This window comes from Rutidosis leptorrhynchoides, chromosome 1 (genome assembly GCF_046630445.1).
Source record: "Rutidosis leptorrhynchoides isolate AG116_Rl617_1_P2 chromosome 1, CSIRO_AGI_Rlap_v1, whole genome shotgun sequence".
NCBI classification, from domain to species: Eukaryota; Viridiplantae; Streptophyta; class Magnoliopsida; order Asterales; family Asteraceae; genus Rutidosis; species Rutidosis leptorrhynchoides.
The window spans coordinates 274,427,024-274,438,148 of record NC_092333.1 but is presented as its reverse complement, the minus strand read 5'-3'; positions in this window follow the sequence as shown (position 1 = coordinate 274,438,148).

The window sequence follows — 11,125 nt, the reverse complement described above, 5'->3', positions numbered from 1 at the left end:
ACTCCAAGCGAGTATACGAGGATTATAGGCGATGCCAACACGATAGCTGGTTAGTTCATCAGCACTAAATCATGAGCCAGCTATCATATCAGGTACCAAATAATTACGTGCCTACTCGACCTGCTCATTTTCCGCTACACAGCCCCGACATCCGACCACCCTTTAACCGGTATGACTATAACCAAGCCTATCAGGACACCTATAACCAACAATGGAACCCACCTGACGAGATGAACTGGAACCCCTATCCAGACTGATTTAGTTCCATTGGTTATTTTTATGATTTTTATGTTTTTATCTTTTTAATTATTCATGTTTAAACTTATGTTATTGGATATATTTATGTAATTTTTATCATTTTTATTATTATTGTGTACTAATATTTCACATTTAGGATTTGAAAGTGGGATATTAATTCCCATTTCAAATTGCCATGCATGTTTATATTTGTATGTATGTATATTGTCGATTGTACAAAACAGGGTAAAACAGCGCATTTTCAAAGACTGGCATTAAGTTCAGCAAAAGCTACTAATTTTAACGACAAGATGAAAAATAAATGTGATGTAACAACAAGATGGAATGAACAAATGATGTGCACCATTTATTATTCAGCAAACAAACGCCAATATGTTTGGAAACTTTGATAAAATTTAATCATTTTTCTACGCTAATCACCCTCAATAATTTAAATTGTTACTGATTTCTTGCAAATGAGGGCATTGTAAGATCTTAAGTGTGGGAAGGGGTTAAATTCTTTCAGAATTTTAAAAAAAAAATTTAACTTAAAACACTTGGTTACCATTAAAAATACTAGTAAAGCAGTAGTTGTATTAGAATCTAGTGCTCTCTGATAACAAAGAACAGCCTTAGTCTTATATACTGACTACCCACTTCTAGTAAAAAATTTCAAAATTTTCAATTAAATGAACTCAAAATCATGTTTAAACATATTTATGAATGATAAAACTAGGTGTTAACACCGAAATTATTGTTACCTCGGAAAGGACATAAATTGAGAAACAAACCAAAATGTTAGAATTCATTTAAAATGGAATAGAGGACAATAAAAAGGAAAATAAAAGCCAAGTGTGGGAAAATTTACCAAGTTATTTTAAACATATGTCACATATTTCTGTAACAAATAATTGAAGATACTTTTGCTTTGGATTAAAATAAAATGTTTTACCCGATTTACTGTAAGAAAGATGGATCTACACGATGAATCAATTCCATCATTAAAAGGAAGTAAGGTCTTCCGAAAAAGAAACGCGCTTCTTGATTTAGGTCATGAACTGGTCGTTCAGACCAGCTGTAGGTTGACGAAAAATCTAGAAAAGTCATCTCTAAAATCAGCAGGAAATCCACGGACCTCAGCATCAAACAGCGTCACTAAGTGGTCAGACTTATCCTAACCATGAAAGGATCTGTCTCGTAAAATGGGGAGGACGCCGTGCAAAATTAGCTGGATAAGACTAATGAATCAGATCCCCAGAAAGGATAATCTCCTTAAAGATAAAAAATCAGCTTTTAAGACTGATATTACTCAATCCTAGAGATTGACCTTAAAGATTGAGAATTATAAACTCATAGAATTCGATGATATCTAAACTCGAGCTTGAACGAGAAAATATTTTGATCAAAATTACAAACCGATTTGTTTTCTGAAAACCCATTTTCAATGCGTTCATTACCTTTGAACGTAAAATCCTAGGAATTCACCTGGAATTCATTAGGTCACATGAACCAAATCAGGTGTCAACCGTAAGAACGGTGGTTGCATAGCATGGTCAAAGACAGGACCTTGTGCCAGACCAAAAAATTATAAGGGTGAGCTTTACTATTGCTCCTACCAAGAATAGTAATTGCATCCGACACGTTATAAGACCATAATTAAAAGCATGTCACGGGACATTACCTTAACAGTTGCTTGTTCAATGCTTTCCTTTACAATCGGACGGTAGTTTACCAAAAGGTAATATATGGAGCAAGTATACTGGACGTGTTGCTTTCCCAATACAAGGTTAACAAGTGGGTGACACAAAACCGAAAGTTTTGAGCTAAAATTTTCAAATCTGAAACCCACCAAACCCACAAAAAGAATTTGCAAACACCGGTGAAGGGTTATTCCGGAAAACTTATCTAGGGTAAAAACTAGATTGAATTTTCAAAAAGATCAAATGTTTTCATAAAGATCCAATTTCCTTAAGGAATCTAAATTTTCATAGTCATGTGGGACTTTAAACCACATCGTTACTACCATTGTTTATACCGCCGTATAGAAATCACTGATGTACAAAGTGTGAAGAATAAAGAAGTGATTCTAGTATATTTCAAGACTATATTGCTTGAGGACAAGCAACACTCAAGTGTGGGAATATTTGAAAATGCTAAAAACGAACATATATTTCATAGCATTATCCCTCAAGAAAGACAAGCTTTTAGTTGCAATTGTTCTATTTACAAGTGATATTCGTTTAAATAATAAAAGGTGAAGACAAAAGACAGATTCGACGAATTGAAGACGCAAACGACCAAAAAGCTCAAAAGTACAAAGTACAATCAAAGAGGTTCCAATTATTGATAAGAAACGTCTCAGAATTACAAGAGTACAAGATTCAAAACGCAAAGTACAAGATATTAAATTGTATGCAAGGACGTTCGAAAATCCGGAACCGGGACCAGAGTCAACTCTCACCGCTCGACGCAATGGACTAAAAATTACAAGTCAACGGAGTACAAGAATATAATATAATATATATATATATATAATTAAATTTAATTATATATATTATATTATATAATAAATAAATAAGCAGTCCACGTTTTTAAAGACTTTTGAGCCTCCCCAGCTGGTCATGCGATCGCATGGCCTTGAAGGGCAAAGCTCATGCGATCGCATGAGCTCCTTTTCCAGCCCACATGCCTATAAAAATTCGCAGTCTGGTGAACATCATATATCATATATCCATCCATCCAACTCTAAACGCATTATATATATATTTATATTATAATTTTAATTTCTAATAATAAGGGTATGTTAGCGAATGTTGTAAGGGTGTAAGTCGAAATTCTGTCCGTGTAACGCTACACTATTTTTAATCATTGTAAGTTATGTTCAACCTTTTTACATTAATGTCTCGTAGCTAAGTTATTATTATGCTTATTTAAGCCGAAGTAATCATGATGTTATGCTAAAAATACTAAAATTAGGTAATTGGGCTTTGTACCATAATTGGGATTTGGACAAAAGAACGACACTTGTGGAAATTAGACTATGGGCTATTAATGGGCTTTATATTTGTTTAACTAAATGATAGTTTGTTAATTTTAATAAAAAGATTTACAATTGGATGTACCTATAAATAACCACATACACTCGATCGAACAAGATGGGCGGGATATTTATATGTACGAATAATCGTTCATTTAACCGGATACGGGAATGGATTAATAGTCACTAGAATTATTAAAACAGGGGTGAAATTATGTACAAGGACACTTGGCATAGTTGATAACAAAGTATTAAAACCTTGGGTTACACTCAGTCGATATCCTGGTGTAATTATTAAACAAAGTATTAAGACCTTATTACAGTTTAAATCCCCAATTAGTTGGAATATTTGACTTCGGGTATAAGGATAATTTGACGAGGATACTCGCACTTTATATTTATGACTGATGGACAGTTATGGACAAAAACCAGACGGACATATTGAATAATCCAGGACAAAGGACAATTAACCCATGGGCATAAAACTAAAATCAACGCGTCAAACATCATGATTACGGAAGTTTAAATAAGCATAATTCCTTTATTTTCATATTTAATTGCACTTCTAATTATCGCACTTTTATTTATTGTCATTGTATTTAATTGCACTTTTAATTTTCGTACTCTTTAATTATCGCAATTTTATTGTATCGCACTTTTATTTATCGCAATTTCATTATCGTTATTTACCTTACGCTTTAAATTAAGTCTTTTATTTATTTAATATTTTACATTAGGTTTTAACTGCGACTAAAGTTTTAAAAATCGACAAACCAGTCATTAAAAGGTAAAAACCCCCCTTTTTATAATAATAATATTACTTATATATATTTGTATTTTTATAAAATAAAACTAATATAGCGTTAAGCTTTGTTTAAAGATTTCCCTGTGGAACGAGCCGGACTTACTAAAAACTACACTACTGTACGATTAGGTACACTGCCTATAAGTGTTGTAGCAAGGTTTAAGTATATCCATTCTATAAATAAATAAATATCTTGTGTAAAATTGTATCATATTTAATAGTATTTCGTTGTAAAAATAAAGCTATTTCATATACACCTCTACGCACATCACATACTGGGCTAAATTATATTCTGGGATCATTATTCATGTTAATTACTTTTGTAAATACCTTACAACGTGTTATTAAGTGCTTAATCACTTAACTTGATCCTCGAATGCTTTTATGACCATTAGTGTCACTTGTCGTTTAGAACGAGTTATGTACTTTGTACACGTTAAACTTTTGTCATAATTGGAGCATTATGACTACTTAAAACTAATTGTTATTTCTTAATGAAAATTACTTGGCTTATTGGTTGCTTAATTATGCTTAGTGTTTTACTAATGCACACTAGTTAGTCTTAATGGACTTTTTACCTGAATGGACTTAGGCCCACCCTACTCTAGCTAATAGACTATTATGTTAGCCGATTTTAATGGACTTATGATAATGCTAAAAATGAAAATATATTTCATAGCATTGTCCTTCTAGAAATACAAGATTTTAGTTGCAATTGTTCTATTTACTAGTGATATTCGTTTAAATAATAAAAGGTGAAGACAAAAGACAGATTCGACGATTTGAAGATGCAAATGACCAAAAAGCTAAAAAGTACAAAGTACAATCCAAGTGGTTCAAATTATTGATGAGAAACGTCTAAAAATGACAAGAGTACAAGCCGTGAAATGCAAAGTACAAGATATTAAATCGTACAAAAAGGCGTTCGAAAATTTGGAACCGAGACATGAACCAACTTTCAGCGCGCGACGCAACGGACCAAAAATTACAAGTTAACTATGCACAAGAATATAATATAATATATAAATAATTATATATATTATTATATATGATAATTATAAGCAGCCCACATTTAACTCAAAGAGATGAGCTGGAATCCAAAGCTCCACGACTGCGGAGCTATGAAGCAGAAAAATGCCGCACTCGCGGAGATATACAGTTCAACGTGGGCCTATAAAAGGCAACAAATTCTGCTCGATCGATTACACCTTTTTCTAATCTCTTACTCTCTCAATATATATATTTATATTTATAATTTTAATTTTATATTAAGATTAATAATAATAAGGTTATGTTAGCGAATGTTTTAAGTTTGTAAGTCGAAACTCTGTCCGTGTAACGCGATGCTATTAATAATCATTGTAAGTTATGTTCAACCTTTTTAAATTAATGTCTCGTAGCTAAGTTATTATTATGCTTATTTAAGCCGAAGTAATCATGATGTTGGACTAAATATTAAGATTGGGTAATTGGGTTTTGGACCATAATTTAGGTGTGGACAAAAGACCGACACTTGTGGAAATTAGACTATGGGCTATTAATGGGCTTTATATTTGTTTAATTGAATAATAGTTCGTTAATTTAATATAAAGATTTACAATTAGACGTACCTATAAATAACCACATACACTCGATCGGACACGATGGGTGGAATATTTATAAGTACTAATAATCGTTCATTTAATCGGACATGGGGATGGATTACTAGTCAATGGACTCATTAAAACATGGGTGGATTACGTACAAGGACACTTGGCGTAATTGTTAACAAAGTATTAAAACCTTGTGTTACACGCAGTCGATATCCTGGTGTAATTATTAAACAAAGTATTAAGACCTTGTTATAGTTTAAATCCTCAATTAGTTGGAATATTTGACTTCGGGTATAATGATAATTTGACGAGGACACTCGCACTTTATATTTATGATTGATGGAATATTATGGACAAAACCAGATGGACATATCAAATAATCTAGGACAAAGGACAATTAACCCATGGTAATAAATTAAAATCAACAAGTCAAACATCATGATTACGGAAGTTTAAATAAGCATAATTCCTTTATTTAATATCTTATCGCACTTTTAATTATCGCACTTTAATTTATCGCATTTTATTTATCGTTATTTATTTACGCTTTAATTTAAGTTATTTTTATTTTTAATATTTTGCATCAGGTTTTAATTGTGACTAAAGTTTTAAAATCGATAAACCGGTCATTAAACGGTAAACACCCACTTTTATAATAATAAAAATTCTACTTATATATATATATATATATATATATATATATATATATATATATATATATACAAATATAGTTTAAAATAAATATAGCGTTCAACTTGGCTAGTTCCCTGTGGACGAACAGGACTTACTAAAAACTACACTACTGTACGATTAGGTACACTGCCTATAAGTGTTGTAGCAAGGTTTAGGTATATCCACTCTATAAATAAGTAAATAACTTGTGTAAAATTGTATCGTATTTAATACTATTTCGTAGTAAAATTATAACTATTTATACCCCTTCGCTTAAACATCAAGTATTTTTTGGCACCGCTGCCGGGGAACACTCAAACGCCGAGGCGAAACACCACATATATAAAAAAAGAAAAAAAAGATTTTTATTAAATTTTAATCTATTTTTGTAAAAATATAAGTTTTAAATATTAAAAACAAAAATATAAAAACATAAAAAAGAAAAAAAAGAAAATCTATATCTATATTTTTAAGTTTATTAAAAAGTTTATATTTTTATTTATTGTGAAAAGATATAAAAAAAAACTAATAAGTAATTTTTAATATAAGTTTTATTTAAATTACATTTCCTATAAAATAAAAATAGAAAATAAAAAAATCAAAGTAAAAAAAAATATTACACGCTGAACCTGTCGAATTTAAGCCTGCAATCGTTTGAATCTGCATACTCCGCACTCGCGGAGGTTTTGGGCAGCTAAAATCCGCAATCGCGGAGCTGTCTGACAGCTGCAACCTGGTACGTGCATTAATTACGGTTTTGGGTTTAAATTTAATTATTATTATTATTATTAATTAACCTAATTAGGGTTTTAGTTTAATATTATTTAGTTTTAGTTTAATTAAATTTGTATTTTTAAGTATTAATTAGTTTTATTACTTATAAAATTAATACTTTTATAAAATAATAATATAAAAATAATATTTTTATAAAAAATGTATTGTTATAACTTTAAGTTTTATTTTTATATTTTGTATCTTTTTATTTCGTTTAATCGTAATTTGTATATTTATCGTTCGTATTTAGTTTAAACTTAGTTTTTGTCGTAGTATGTTATATTTTTAGATTTTTAGGCATTGCAGTAAAATCCCTTAAGTGCTTTTTCTTTAGATTAAGACTTAAGCGCTTTAGAATTTTACGATGTCACTTATCGCTTTAATATTTAATAGATTTTAGTGCCTAATTAAGTTATTGCCGTTTTGGATATAGAATTCCTTTAAGCTTTAATACCTTTAGACGTAAGTTTTAATTCTTAGTTTTTAGGCTTTTAAGTTTCGACACTTAACTTTCTTATTTTTATTTTTCGACTTTTATTTTTTTCGACGCTTATTTTCCGACCTCTTATTTTTCGACGCGCTTTTCTTTTTCATTTCGACGCTCTAGTTTTTAGGACATAGATTTTATATTCTTTAAATTTCGACGAAAATTATTTTAAGCGGTTAAATTGATAGACATCCAAAATTTTCTGGTTCGTAGTAATAGTTGGATTTGTTAGTGGCGAGTTGTGGGCTTCTGATTTAAAGGGTCCTGGCTACTTGCTGCATCTATTGTCTATTCGAAACGTGGGCAAAATCAGAAAAGTCTATTAAATTGATAACTTATATAATTTTTATCTTTATAACTAATAGGATATTCAGTGAATGCACCGAGCAAAACGTTCACCACCTTTCATACGTTCACCACCAGTAACTCGATCAAGACATCTAGCCAATATTGTCGCTGTTGATTTTTCTTTAGAATCGTCATCTAGTCGACCAAGTACTCCAATTCAAATTTTTGATAATCTATTTTTTGAACCCGACCTCACAATTGAGAATTCGGAGGATATTCAGGGACAATTCAGAGATCCTTAACCACTAATCATTCCTCCTGAACCACAAATCACTCATCCAGAGATTGTCGAGGAAGAAACCATTAAGTCAGAATCCTCTAGTGATTCAGATTCAACAAACTCAATCATGGAAAATCTGGAACCTCTAAGTATGGAAGACCGAATGAGAGCTAAACGCACTGGCCAAGGTCATGCCATTACTCAACCAGACATTAATGCGCCAGATTATGAAATCAAAGGACAAATCCTACACATGGTAACTAATCAATGCCAATTTAGTGGTGCGCCGAAGGAAGATTCAAACGAACACCTTCGTACCTTTAATAGGATCTGTACTCTATTCAAAATTAGAGAAGTTGAGGATGAACAGATCTATCTCATGTTATTTCCCTGGACTTTAAAGGGAGAAGCCAAAGATTGGTTAGAATCGTTACCTGAAGGGGCGATTGACACATGAGATGTTTTAGTTGAAAAATTTCTTAAACAATTCTTTCTGGCATCTAAAGCCGTGAGACTTCAAGGAGAAATTGTTACGTTCACGCAAAAGCCAAATGAACTCTATATGAGGCGTGGACAAGATTTGGAAAGTTGTTGGGAGGATGTCCTCAACATGGTTTAGACACTTATCAAATAGTACAAATATTATACCAAGGATGCGATATTACTACACGAAAAGACATCGACATAGCAGCTGGTGGTTCCATTATGAAGAAAACCGCAACTGAAGCTTACAAAATTATTGATAACACTGCTTCGCACTCACATGAGTGACATCAAGAAAAAGACATCGTTAGATAATCTAAAGCGGCTAGAGACGATTCTAGCCATGACTTTGATTCCATTTCCGTAAAGTTAGATGCTTTCGAAAGATGAATGGAAAAGATGACTAAAGATATTCACGCAATACGAATTAGTTGTGAGCAGTGTGGAGGACCACATTTGACAAAAGATTGTCTCAGTATTGAACAAACAATGGAACAAAGAGAGAATGTTTCATACATGAACCAAAGGTCTGGAAATAATTATTAGAATAATTATCAACTGCCAAGACCAAACTACAATCAAAATCAGAATTATAATCGAAATGTTCTATACAACAACCAACAAGGTCCTAGCAATCAACAAGTATCTAATAATACTTATAATCAGCAAAGACCTATTTTTCAAAATAAACCACCACAAATCGATGATAAAAAGCCAAATTTAGAAGATATGATGTCAAAGCTAGTTAAATCTTAAACTCAATTTTTCACATCTCAGAAACATACCAATGAACAAAATGCTCAAGCATTTAGAAATCAACAAGCTTCTATCCAAAATTTGGAACAAGAAGTGAGCAACCTAGCAAGGTTGATAGGTGAAAGAAAACCAGAAAGTCTACCTAGTGATACAAATGCTAACCCCCGGAATGAAACAGCTAAAGCCATTACCACAAGAAGTGGTACAACACTTAAACCACCTGAAATACTTGTAATTTCTAATGACTCTATTCCTACTACACATGCACCACAGCCTAAGCAAGATAAGAAAACAGAACCGGTAGTTGAAAAGGTTAATGAAGATAACACATTTAAGGCTAAACCTTATGTTAAACCATACCAACCACCACTTCCTTACCCGAGTAAAATGAAAAAAGAAAGACTTGAAGTCGAGCAATCTAAATTCTTGGATATGTTTAAACAAATAAATGTAAATCTTCCTTTCATTGATGTGATTTCAGGAATGCCAAGGTATGCTAAATTCTTGAAAGATCTAATCACAAATAGAAGAAAAATGGAAGAACTCTCGGCTGTTACTATGAACGATACATGTTCTGCAGTGCTTTTGAATAAGATACCAGAAAAATTATCAGATCCAGGAAGTTTCACAATTCCATGTTTTCTGGGTAGTCTTAGTTCAATAGAAGCATTGGCAGACTTAGGTGCTAGTATATATTTATTGCCGTATTCATTATACGCTAAACTAGACCTTGGAGAATTAAAACCAACACGAATAAGCATACAACTAGCCGATCGATCAGTAAAATATCCTAGAGGGATAATGGAGAACATGCTAGTTGAAGTTAGTACTTTAGTATTTCCAGTAGACTTTGTTATTCTGGACATGGAAGAAGATTCTCGAGTTCCTCTTATATTAGGACGACCATTCTTAAACACGACTAAAACAATAATAGACTTGTTCGGAAAGAAACTGACCCTAAGTATAGAGGACGAGAGTGTTACCTTTTCTGTTGATAGAGCCATGCAACAACCGCAATTTGCAGATGATACATGTTATTACATTCAAACTATAGATTCACATGCAGAATTGTTAGAAGAATTTCCAGAATTACAAGGAACAGGAGAATGTTCTTTAGGAAAAGGGAGTGAACCAATTGATGAAGCTGAAATGTTAGTCGCACTCATGGCTAATGAATACGAACCAACAACAGAAGAACTTCAAATGCTAAAAGAGGAAGACAGATATCGATATAAATCATCGATAGAAGAACCACCGATATTAGAATTAAAGCCAATTCCAACCCATTTGGAATATGCTTATTTACATGGTGAATCTGAATTACCTGTAATAATATCGTCTTCTCTTACTGAAAATGAAAAATCTCGACTTGTTTCTATGCTAAATGGCATAAGTCCTTCGTATTGCACACATAAAATCCTTATAGAAGAAGGTCATAAAATATATGTGCAACGCCAACGAAGACTAAATCCAAATATGCAAGATGTTGTTAAGAAAGAAATTATTAAACTGCTCGATGCAGGTTTAATTTATCCAATCTCTGATAGTCCATGGGTAAGCTTAGTTCAATGTGTACCTAAGAGGAGTGGCATGACTGTCATCACAAATGAAAAAAAATGAGCTTATTCCTACTAGGACTGTAACAGGATGGCGTGTTTATATTGATTATAGAAAATTAAATGATGTCACCAGAAAAGATCACTTTCCCATACCT